Source organism: Vombatus ursinus, unplaced genomic scaffold (genome assembly GCF_900497805.2).
Source record: "Vombatus ursinus unplaced genomic scaffold, bare-nosed wombat genome assembly UNPS02014832.1, whole genome shotgun sequence".
Classification (NCBI taxonomy): domain Eukaryota; kingdom Metazoa; phylum Chordata; class Mammalia; order Diprotodontia; family Vombatidae; genus Vombatus; species Vombatus ursinus.
In genome coordinates this window covers 38,596,249-38,606,936 of record NW_020954610.1, presented here as the reverse complement: position 1 = coordinate 38,606,936, position 10,688 = coordinate 38,596,249, and positions in this window count along the sequence as shown.

Below are 10,688 nucleotides of genomic sequence, written 5' to 3'. Positions count from 1 at the left end.
AATAAAGTTAGATCTAAACAACTGGAAAAATATCAGTTGCTCGTGGGTAGGCTGAGCTAATCTAATATAAATGACAATTCTACCTAAATTAATTTACTTATTCAATGCTCATACCGATCAAACTACCAAAAATTATTTTATAGAGCTAGGAAAAATAATAACAAAATTTATCTGGAAGAACAAAAGGTCCAGAATATCAAGGGAACTAATGAAAAAAAAAATATGAAGGAAGGTGGCCTAGCCATACCAAATAAAAAACCATATTATAAAGTGGCAATCATCAAAACTATTTGGTACTGGCTTAGAAATAGAGTGGTGGATCAGTGGAATAAGTTAGGTACATGAGATGCAGTAGTAAATGACTAAAGTAATCTGTTTGAAAAACCCAAGGATTCCAGCTTCTGGGATAAGAACTCACTATTTAACAAAAACTTCTGGGAAAACTGGAAAATATTATGGCAGAAACTAGGCATAGACCAACATCTCACACTCTATACTAAGAAAAGGTCAAAATGTACATGATTTAGACACAAAGTGTGATATCATAAGCAAATTAGGAGAGCAAGGAATAGTTTACCTGTCAGATCTATGTAGAAGGGAAGAATTTATGACCAAACAAGAGATAGAGAACATTATGAAATGCAAAATGGATAATTTTGATTATATTCAATTAAAAAGATTTTGCACAAATAAAACCAATGCAACCAAGATTGGAAGAAAAACCAAAAGCTGGGCAATAATTTTTACTGCCAGTGTTTCTGATAAAGGCCTCATTTCTTAAATATATAAAGAATTGAGTCAAATTTCTAAAAATAAAAGTCACTCCTTAATTGATAAAGTCAAAGGATATGAATAGGCAGTTTTCAGATGAAGAAATTAAAACTATCTATAGTTACATGAAAAATGCTCTAAATAACTATTGATTAGAGAAATGCAAATTAAAACAACTCTGAACTACCACCTATCAGATTGGCTTATGTGACAGAAAAGGAAAATGATAAGTGTTGGAGAAGATGTGGAAAAATTGGAACACTAATGCATTGTTAGTGGAGTTGTGAAGTGATCCAACCATTCAAGAGAGCAATTTGGAACTATGCCCAAAGGGCAATCAAACTGTGCATACCCTTTAACACAGCAATATCACTACTAGCTCTATATCCCAAAGAGATCATGTACAACAATATTTCTAGAAGCTATTTTTGTGGTGGCAAAGAACTGGAAATTGAGGGGATGCCCATCAACTGGGAAATAGCTGAACAAGTTGTGGTATATGAATTAAATGCAAGACTACTGTTTTATAAGAAATGATGAGCAGGTGGATTTCAGAAAAACCTGGAAAGACTTATACGAACTGATGCTGAGTGAAGTGAGTAAAACCAGGAGAACACTGTACACAGTAACAGCAACATTGTACAATGATCAACTATGATAGCTTTAGCTCTTCTCAGCAAAATAATGATCTAAGACAATTCCAAAAGACTCATGATAGAAAATGCTATCCAGAGAAAGAACTATGGAAACTGAATGCAAATCAAAGCATACTATTTTCACTTTTTAAAAAAAAATTTCGTTTCTTGTGGTGTTTTTCTCTTTTGTTCCAATTCTTCTTTCATAACAGGACTAATGTGGAAATATGTTTCACATGATTGTACGTGTATAACCTACATCAGAATCCTTGCTATCTTGGGGAGGTGGAAGCAGAAGAAGGGAAGGAGAAAAAGTTGGAACTCAAAATCTTGTAAAAATGAATGTTGAAAACTATCTTTACATGTAATTGGAAAAAATAAAATACTATTAAGTAGGAGAAAAAAGAATGGCTGAACCAATTCATAGCTGCACCAATGATATATGAATATCCTATGCATGGGAAGTTCTTAAGAAATACAAGTTGATAGCTCAAACACAAATTATTTTGATGATGAAGAAAAGGAGAGCTATTTGTCAAAACAAATTTGAATACACAGAGTGTTCACTGACCAACTTGGATTTATAAAAGAAGACTGATGTAAAGGCAGGTACAGAGGATGAATACAGATCAGTAAGAGAATCCTGTAAGAATTCTGACATTTCAGAAGTATTAATGCTTAGAATGAGCTAAGGCTAGATAGATCCTAAGAGAGGGCAGAGCCAAGATTGAGGAGGAGCAGGAAGTATATCAAGTTTTTCCTCATTAAACTCCTACAAACAGACCTAGAAAACACACCAGATGGAATCCTGATAGAGAAATTCAAGACAAAATCACAGTGAGTTATTTTTCCAGCCCAGGATGGTATAAGGAAAGGGAGATAAAGAAGTCTGTGGAGACTGGGGAAGGGGTCTAGCCAGGAACACCACATAAGGAGCATTCCAGCATGCAGGCAAAGGCCAGGTGCACTGAAGCAAGAGGGGTCTTAGCCCCATGCAGGACACGGTGCCATGAGGGCACCCTCAGACCCATACCATAGTACCTTAATGGGGACAGGTGCCAAATGGTAGTTTTGTCACCCATATCTAGTTCCCAGTCAAAGATACAGAGTGGGCTGAGGAGGGGATTTGTTCTAACAGATTAGAGGATTTAATGAACTACAAACTAAATATGAGTCAGAAAAAAATTATGGCCAAAAATGTTAATAGTATCTTGAACTGCATTAATAAGCCACTGTTCAGGACTGGGGACATGATAATGCTACAGTACTCTTTCATGGTCACATCCTATCTAGGAAATTGTGTTTAGTTTGTCATGTTACAGTTTTAAAAAGATAATGACAAGCTAGAGAGAGCCCAAATAAAGGAGTCCAGAATAGTGTGGGAACTAGAGATCATGCCATATGAGGAGTCATTGAAGGAATTAGATATTTAGCATGGAAAAAAGAAAATTTAGGGTGAATATCCTAGAATGTACTAGTAAATGTTTACCAACTCACTGAAAATGGATGCATGACACATTTTTAAGTTTAATCTACATTAACATTTCCTCCATCACTTTCTTAAGATAATCAACAAAGCAATAAATCAAGTCAGGATATGTTAACATTTGTGGATTTCTGAAATATAAATGCTCACACTGAAAATTGAAAAATTTACCTTAGTCATGTAGGAGCTGGCTCCAGCACCCTGGCATTAAAGGCTGCCATAAGGCCAAGGAGCTACAATCTTTTGCCTCCTTGCTAAGCTTCTGGATACCGCAAGATCCACAACTCAGCCAGACCTTATTCACATCAACTCCTGACTTCTGGCTAGGCTTCTGACTCCTCAAAGTCTAATCATGTTTGCCCAGTTGGCTGGGACAGACCAACTACTGCTACCTAATGAGAAACACACCACTTCTTGCTCATACCTGCCACATGAAAGAGGCTGCTACATGCCTTCTAGGACAGAGCAACAAGGCAGACTGGGCAGCTGAGGGTTCTGCCAAAATGTCAAGGATCAACCTTGAACTTCTAGTTATCTGCTTTCATCCACAGACCTCACTGATACCTAACCTGCATCCACTCCCAAATAGTTGGCATTCTCCTACCCCATTCCAATGATAATGAACCTCCAAATGCCAAGGAACAAACTGCCCTCCCCATCCTAACTACCCAATCTCTCATTTCCATCCATCTCAACTTTACCTCACTAAAGTCCCATTCCAGATCTGCCAACCCATACTATTCTGAACTCTAGAACCCTTGCTCCATAATTAACGAACTTCTTTTCATCTTACACCAGTTCCTCTCTTGCTCCTTCTAGCTTCCAGCATTCAGTAAGGCCCCCTCTAGATGATACTGCATCCCTAGCCATCCTTTCCAGTATTGGTGGTACTTTCACTCACTCCCCTCTTCCACTCATTGATTCAGGTAGGACAGTCAGAATACTACTTGTTCCCCATTGCCACATCAAATTTTATCTCTACTTCTACCCTTGTTTGAGGTTCATGCAATTCAAATTTATCACCCAATCCAGATTCTGGTACTAACCCTCAGGACATTCTTCCTCCTCTCTCAATAAGTTCAGTGTCTGACTTAAAGTCTTCCTCTCCACACTAACTTATGCCCTAATTCTAAGGCACTCCAGTGTAGATGTTGATAATCTCCCAAATATCACAACTTCCCAGTTCCTCAACTCCTATAACTTTCACTCTACTTCAAGTACATACAGGATAACCATGCCTTAGTTTTCACATTACCCATCCTACTTCTGTGTTCTAGAACTCTAAAATATCTTTATGTGATCATAAGCTTTTATCCTTCGATAAATTCAATAAACATTTATTAAGTATATGCCAGGCATATGCTAAGTTCCAGGAATACAGAGAAGTAAAAGAAAGACAGTCTCTACTCTCAAGTATCGTACAATCTAATGGGAAAAGACACAAAAGGAAACAGAAAAGGGGGCCCCAAAGGATACCCAATTTCCTGAAGTCAAAACCAAGCAGAGTCATTGATGAAAAATGAAGAGTTAGCTAGAAAGTTCTGAACCTTCTTTAAAGGCTTTGGGAGGAGCCCTCCAGTCAGAGAGAAAAGGTGATTGAAGGAGTTGAGAAAGTGTTGAATATCAAAAGTTGAGTCAATATGCATGGGTGATGAAATTTCAAATCAGTTTATCCTGACAGAGGCATGTTCTTGGAGTAGCAATCAAGTAGGCTCATTGATGAAAAAATAAAATACTTAGGGAGTGACTCTTCCTGGATCAGGCGCTATTCATCTTTTTAAAAATTATTTTATTTTTATTTTTCCCCAGTTACATGTAAAAATAACTTTTAACATTCGTTTTTAAAACTTTGAGTCCAAAATTCTCTCCCTTTCTCCCTTCCCACTCCCCCCCCGCCACTGAGAAGGCAAGCAGTTCAATGCAGGTAATGCATGGGTAGTCATGGAAAACACATACATAATAGTCATGTTGTGAAAGAAAACATAGACCAAAACAAAATTCAAGAAAAATAAAGTAAAAAAAAAAAGTATGCTTCAATTCAGACACCACCAGTTCTTTCTCTGGGGATAGATAGCATTTTTCATCATAAGCCCTTCAGAGTCGTCTTGGATATGTTGTATTGCTGAGAATATCTAAGTCATTCACAGCTGATCATCTTACAATATTGCTGTTACTTTGTACACAGTACATTTCACTTTGCAAGGGCTCATACAGGTTTTTTTTTTCCAGGTTTTCCTGAAAGCATCTTGCTTATCATTTCTTAGAGTACAATGGTATTCCATCATAATCACATATCACAACTTGTTCAGCCATTCCCCAATTGATGGGCATCCCCTCAATGTCTAATTCTTTGCCCCCAGAAATGAACTGCTATAGATATTTTTGTACATATAGGTCCTCTTCCTTTTTGCTTTTTATCTCTTTTGGGATACAGACCTAGTAGTGGTATTGCTAGGTCAAAGGATATGGGGGTTTTATAGCTCTCTGGGCATAGTTCCAAATTGTTCCATAGAATGACTGAATAAGTTCACAACTCCATTAACAATGCATCAATGTCTCATTTTTCCCATATCTCCTCCAACATTTGTCATTTACCTTTTCTGTTCTATCAGCCAATCTAATAGGTATGAGGTAGTACCTCAGAATTGTTTTAATTTGCCCTTCTCCAATCAATAGTGAAAGTATTTTTTTCATATGGCTATAGATAGCTTTGATGACTTCATCTGAAAACTGATCATATCTTTTGATTATTTATCAACTGGGGAATGACTCTTAATTTTATAAATTTGATTCAGTTCTCCATGTTTGATAAATGAGGCCTTTATCAGAGAAATTCTTCAAAATCAGAGAAATGCTTCAAAATTTTTTTCAGTTACTAGTGCTAACTATATTTCCCTCTAATGCCCCCACCATTTATTTTATTCTCTCTCTCCTTTCATCTTGTCCCTCCTCAAAAGTGTTTTGCTACTGACTACCCCTTCCCCCAATCTGCCCTTCCTTCCATCACTACCCCCCTTCTCTTGTCCCCTTTCCCTCCTACTTTCCTGTAGGGTAAGATAGATTTCTATACCCAATTGAGTGTGTGTTAGTCCCTCTTTAAGCCAATTCTGATGACAGTAGATTTCACTCACTCCCCCTCACCTTTTCCCTTTTCTCCTCCACTGTAAAAGCTTTTTCTCATCTCTTTTATGTGAGATAATTTACCATCTTCTACCTCTCCCTTTCTCTTTCTCCCATTACATTACTCTTTCACTCCTTAATTTTATTTTTTAGATATCATCCCATCATATTCAACTGTGCCCTCTGTCTATGCTTCTTCTAACTAACTTAATAGTGAGAAAGGTCTTATAAGTTACAAATATCATCTTCCCATGTAGGAAAGCAAATAGTTTAACCTTATTAAGTCCCTTATGATTTCCTTTCCTGTTTACCTTTTTAATGCTTCTCTTGAGTCTTGTATTTGAAAGTCAAATTTTCTATTCAGCTATGGTCTTTTCATCAAGAATACTTGAAAGTCCTCTATCTCATTGAATACCCATTTCCCCCCCATGAATTACACTCAGTTTTGCTGGGTAGGTGATTCTTGGTTGTAATCCAAGCTCCTTTGCCCTCCAGAATATCATATTCCAAGCCCTTTGATCCTTTAATGAAGAAGCTGCTAAATCCTGTGTTATCAAGGAGACTGTGGCTCCATGATACCTGAACTTTCTGGCTGCTTGCAATATTTTCTCCTTTATCTGGGGACTCTGGAATTTGGCTATAATATTTCTGGCAGTTTTCATTTGGGGATCTCTTTCAGGAGGTGATCAGTGGATTCTTTCAATTTCTATTTTACCATCTGGTTCTAGAACATCAGGGCAGTTTTCCTTGATAATTTCTTGAAAGATGATGTCTACACTCTTTTTTTTCATCATGGCTTTCAGGTAGTCCAATAATTTTAAAATGATCTCTCCTGGATCTATTTTCCAGGTCAGTTGTTTTTCCAATGAGATATTTCACGCTATCTTCCATTTTTTTCATTCTTTTGGTTTTCTTTTATTTCTTGATTTCTCATAAAGTCATTAGCTTCCATTTGCTCCATTCTAATTTTTAAGGAATCATTTTCTTCAGCGAACTTTTGGACTTCCTTTTCCATTTGGCCAATTTTGCTTTTTAAGACATTCTTCTCCTCATTGGCTTTTTGGAGCTCTTTTACCATTTGGCCTAGTCTGTTCTTTTTTTTTTTTTTTTTTTTTTTTAGTCTGTTCTTTAAGGTGTTATTTTCTTCAGTATTTTTTTTTGTGTGTCTCCTTTACCAGGCTGTTTACTTGTTTTTCATTATTTTCTTACACCACTCTCCTCATTCTCTTCCCAATCTTTCCTCTACCTCTCTTACTTGATTTTCAAAATCCTTTTTTGAGTTTTTCTATGGTCTGAGACCAATTCATATTTTTCTTGGAGGCTTTGGATATAGGAGCTTTGACTTTGTTTTCTTCTTCTGAGTGAGTGTTTTGATCGGAAATTGTCACCACAGTAACTCTCTCTACTCAGAGGTTTTTCTGTTGGTCATTTTCTCATCCTATTACTTGACTTTTAACTCTTTGTTAAAGTAGGGCTCTGCTTTCAGAATGGGGGATGCACCGTCCCAAGCTTCAGGGGTTTTGTGCAGCTGTTTTCAGAGATACTTCTAGAGGCCCATAAGTTTTCAGTTCTTCCAAGGCAGTATGATATAAGGAGAGGTAGTTACTACTCTCTTGACCTGTGCTTTCATCTGTGAGGGACCACAAGCACTCTTTTCTGCCCTGGAATTGTGAGGAGGGTTCCCCTCCACTGTGGCCCCAAGCTCTGCTATGCTAATGATCCTCCTTGTTCTGGGACTGCCACCTAAGACTGCAACCTGGATCCAAGTATGGGCAAAGGAACAGAGTCCTGCCTCAGTGCTAACAAAAAGACCCTTGTAATCTCCTTCTGACCAGTTGTTCAACCCCCTTATCACTTGGGGGCTGAAAGCTCTGGAAGCAGCCGCTGCTGATTTAGTCACTCCCAAGGCCTGCTCTTGGTTTGCTGGGGCCCAGTCTGCAATGGCAGAGCCTGCACTCACCCTGGTGCAACAGAACTTTCCTGTCGATCTTCCAAGGTTGTCTTGGGCTGGAAATTTGTGTCACTCCACCTTTTTTGCAGGTTCTGCTGCTCTAGAATTTGTTTAGTCATTTTTTTAAAGGTATTTGGAGGGGTTTGAGGGAGTGCTTAGGTGAGTCCCTGTCTTTACTCTGTCATCTTGGCTCTGCCTCCTAGTACTAATCATCTTTGACACAACCTCCACTAATAAGGACACATGAGACATCCAAGAACTGCTGCTTATACATGTCCTCGAGTATGGGACCCAGCATGTAGCCTCCAGAAGGGATCAGGGCACATATTTAGCCCAAATACATTTAGCATATTTCTACCTCAAAATATGTAACATGTATTCATACCAGAAACACGAGACTGGTAAAATAAAATAAAAATTATTATAATTTACCCAAAAGAGAAAGAAAATGGAATCAGTATAAAGTTTGCTTTTTTTTAATGTACAATTTTAAGATTGTAATAAAAATGGAGAAGCACTGTGGCACAGTAGACACAGAGCTGACTGTTTTGTCTGTCCTTTGCTTGATCTTCATTTATATCACTCCCACTGACTGCAGGTATCCCCAAGGGTCTGTCCTAGGCCTTCTCTTTTCTCTCTACATTTAAGCTTGGTGCATTTCATCAGTTCTCTTGAGTTCAATTATCATTTCTGCAAATGATTACCAGATCAATATATCTAGTTCTAGTCTCTCTCCTGGCTCTAGTCCCACATCACTAATTGCCTATTAAACATTTTGAACTGGATGTACTATAGGGATCTCAAAGTCAGTATGTCCAGAACTCATCTTTCTTCACAAGTACACCTCTCTTCTAAACTTTACTATTATTGTTGAGGACACTATGCTTCTTTCAGTCACCTAAAACTACAACCTCAATGTAAACACTTTTAATGAATATGTGCTGGTGTTTTTTTTAATTGACAAGCTATTTTTAAAAATTGGGTCATGATTTTTTAAACTGACTTGTGATTTCTGTGAAGTAACTCCTAGGGAAGAAATTCTTTCTGCCAATCTAGATCTGCACTTACTAAGCAATTTTTCATGTGTGGGAGTTGGTGGGGGGCAGTGAGAAGTTTTGTGACTGTAGGGGGTGGGCAGGAGGCACTGCTGTGGATCTCAAACACAGTTTTTGTGATTCTGTTTATCTACTATATCAATGTATCAGGCTGTATGGACAATTTATTTATTTTTTACCAGTGTCTCCAATGTGAAGGGAATTATGATTTTTATATTAATCAATATGATATGTGTAATGAATACCTAATAATTTAGATTTTTCAGAATTGCTTCTTTTGGCATGCAAGTCAGAAGCTTATAATGCAGTTGGAAATGATCAATCAAATCCTTGACAATGCTCTCACAATCAATGCATTCTTGTGCCTGTGTGCCTTAAGCAAATCAAAGATTGTAGAGCCTATTCCCAAAACAGAACTCTGGTCCTGTGACCCATCAAGTGAGGACCCCCAAGGACCTGAAACAATACTGTTCCCACAGAACTCCAGAACACCTGTATTGTGGCTTGTGGTGGGAAACCACTCAGACCCTGGGAAACAATTATTTGTAATCCACCTTCCCCCCTCCCTTTCCACTTGTGATTTATGTATATAATCTCAGCCTTCACTACAACAAGGTGGAATTCTGATCAGGAGAATTCCCGATTTGCAAATCTGTTCCTCATAATGAAACTAATTAATTAAACAGCTACCTGATTACTGGTACTTTGTCTCTGGCCTTCTGTTTCCTCATTCTCAGGTTAGAGATTGGCTCAGTAAAATACTGTTAACATCTGTTATCTTACATTATTTTTTTCCATCTCCGTTGCTTCTGGTACTTTAGCTATTATCAGTGCTTCATACAGTCATTTTTTTAAAAAAAAGTATGAAATATTTGATTTGCTCATTTCCCATTTTGCATGATTCTTATTTCTGTGTTTGTCTAGCTGTTTCTCTCTTTGGTGTTTCTGAGTGTGTCTCTGATGACCCTAGCTCATTTTGAATCTAACATCATCATCTTCATCTTCATCTCCTCCTCCTTCATAATTTATTGTTGTTGTTCTGCGGTGTCTGACTCTTTGCAACTCCATTTGGGGTTTTCCGGGCAAAGATACTGCCATTTAGGAAACTGCCATTTCCTTCTCCAACTCACTTTAAATGATAAAGAACTTAGGCAAACAGGGTTAAGTGACTTGCCCAGGGTCACACTGCTAGTTAAGTGTCTGAGTCCAAGATCTGGACTCAAGAAGATGGGTCTTCCTGACTCCAGGTCCACTTTATCCGCTGTGACACTTAGCTGTCCCCTTCGAAATACTAACAACAACAACAATAAAGAATGACCTCCTGTGCACGTTTAGAGACAGTGTGATGGGAAGAAACTCAAATTGCTTGAGACAAGGTGACGCCAAAACTGACCAGTGCCTTTAGTTTATGAAATCTGAGCCCCCAATGTGGAGCAACCCCTGCCCACCCCTTTGTACCGCCTCTCTTCCCTCCTGTCAATCACAAAAAAAGAGGCGGGAAGAACTGTCTTAAGTCAGGCCTACACACACATACACATACACTCTCACTCTGTCTCTCACATTCACACACACACATCCACACACTCTCTCACTCTCACTCTGTCCCTCTCTCACACATTCACACACACACACTCTCTCTCACTCTCTCACACTCACACACTCTCTCTTAC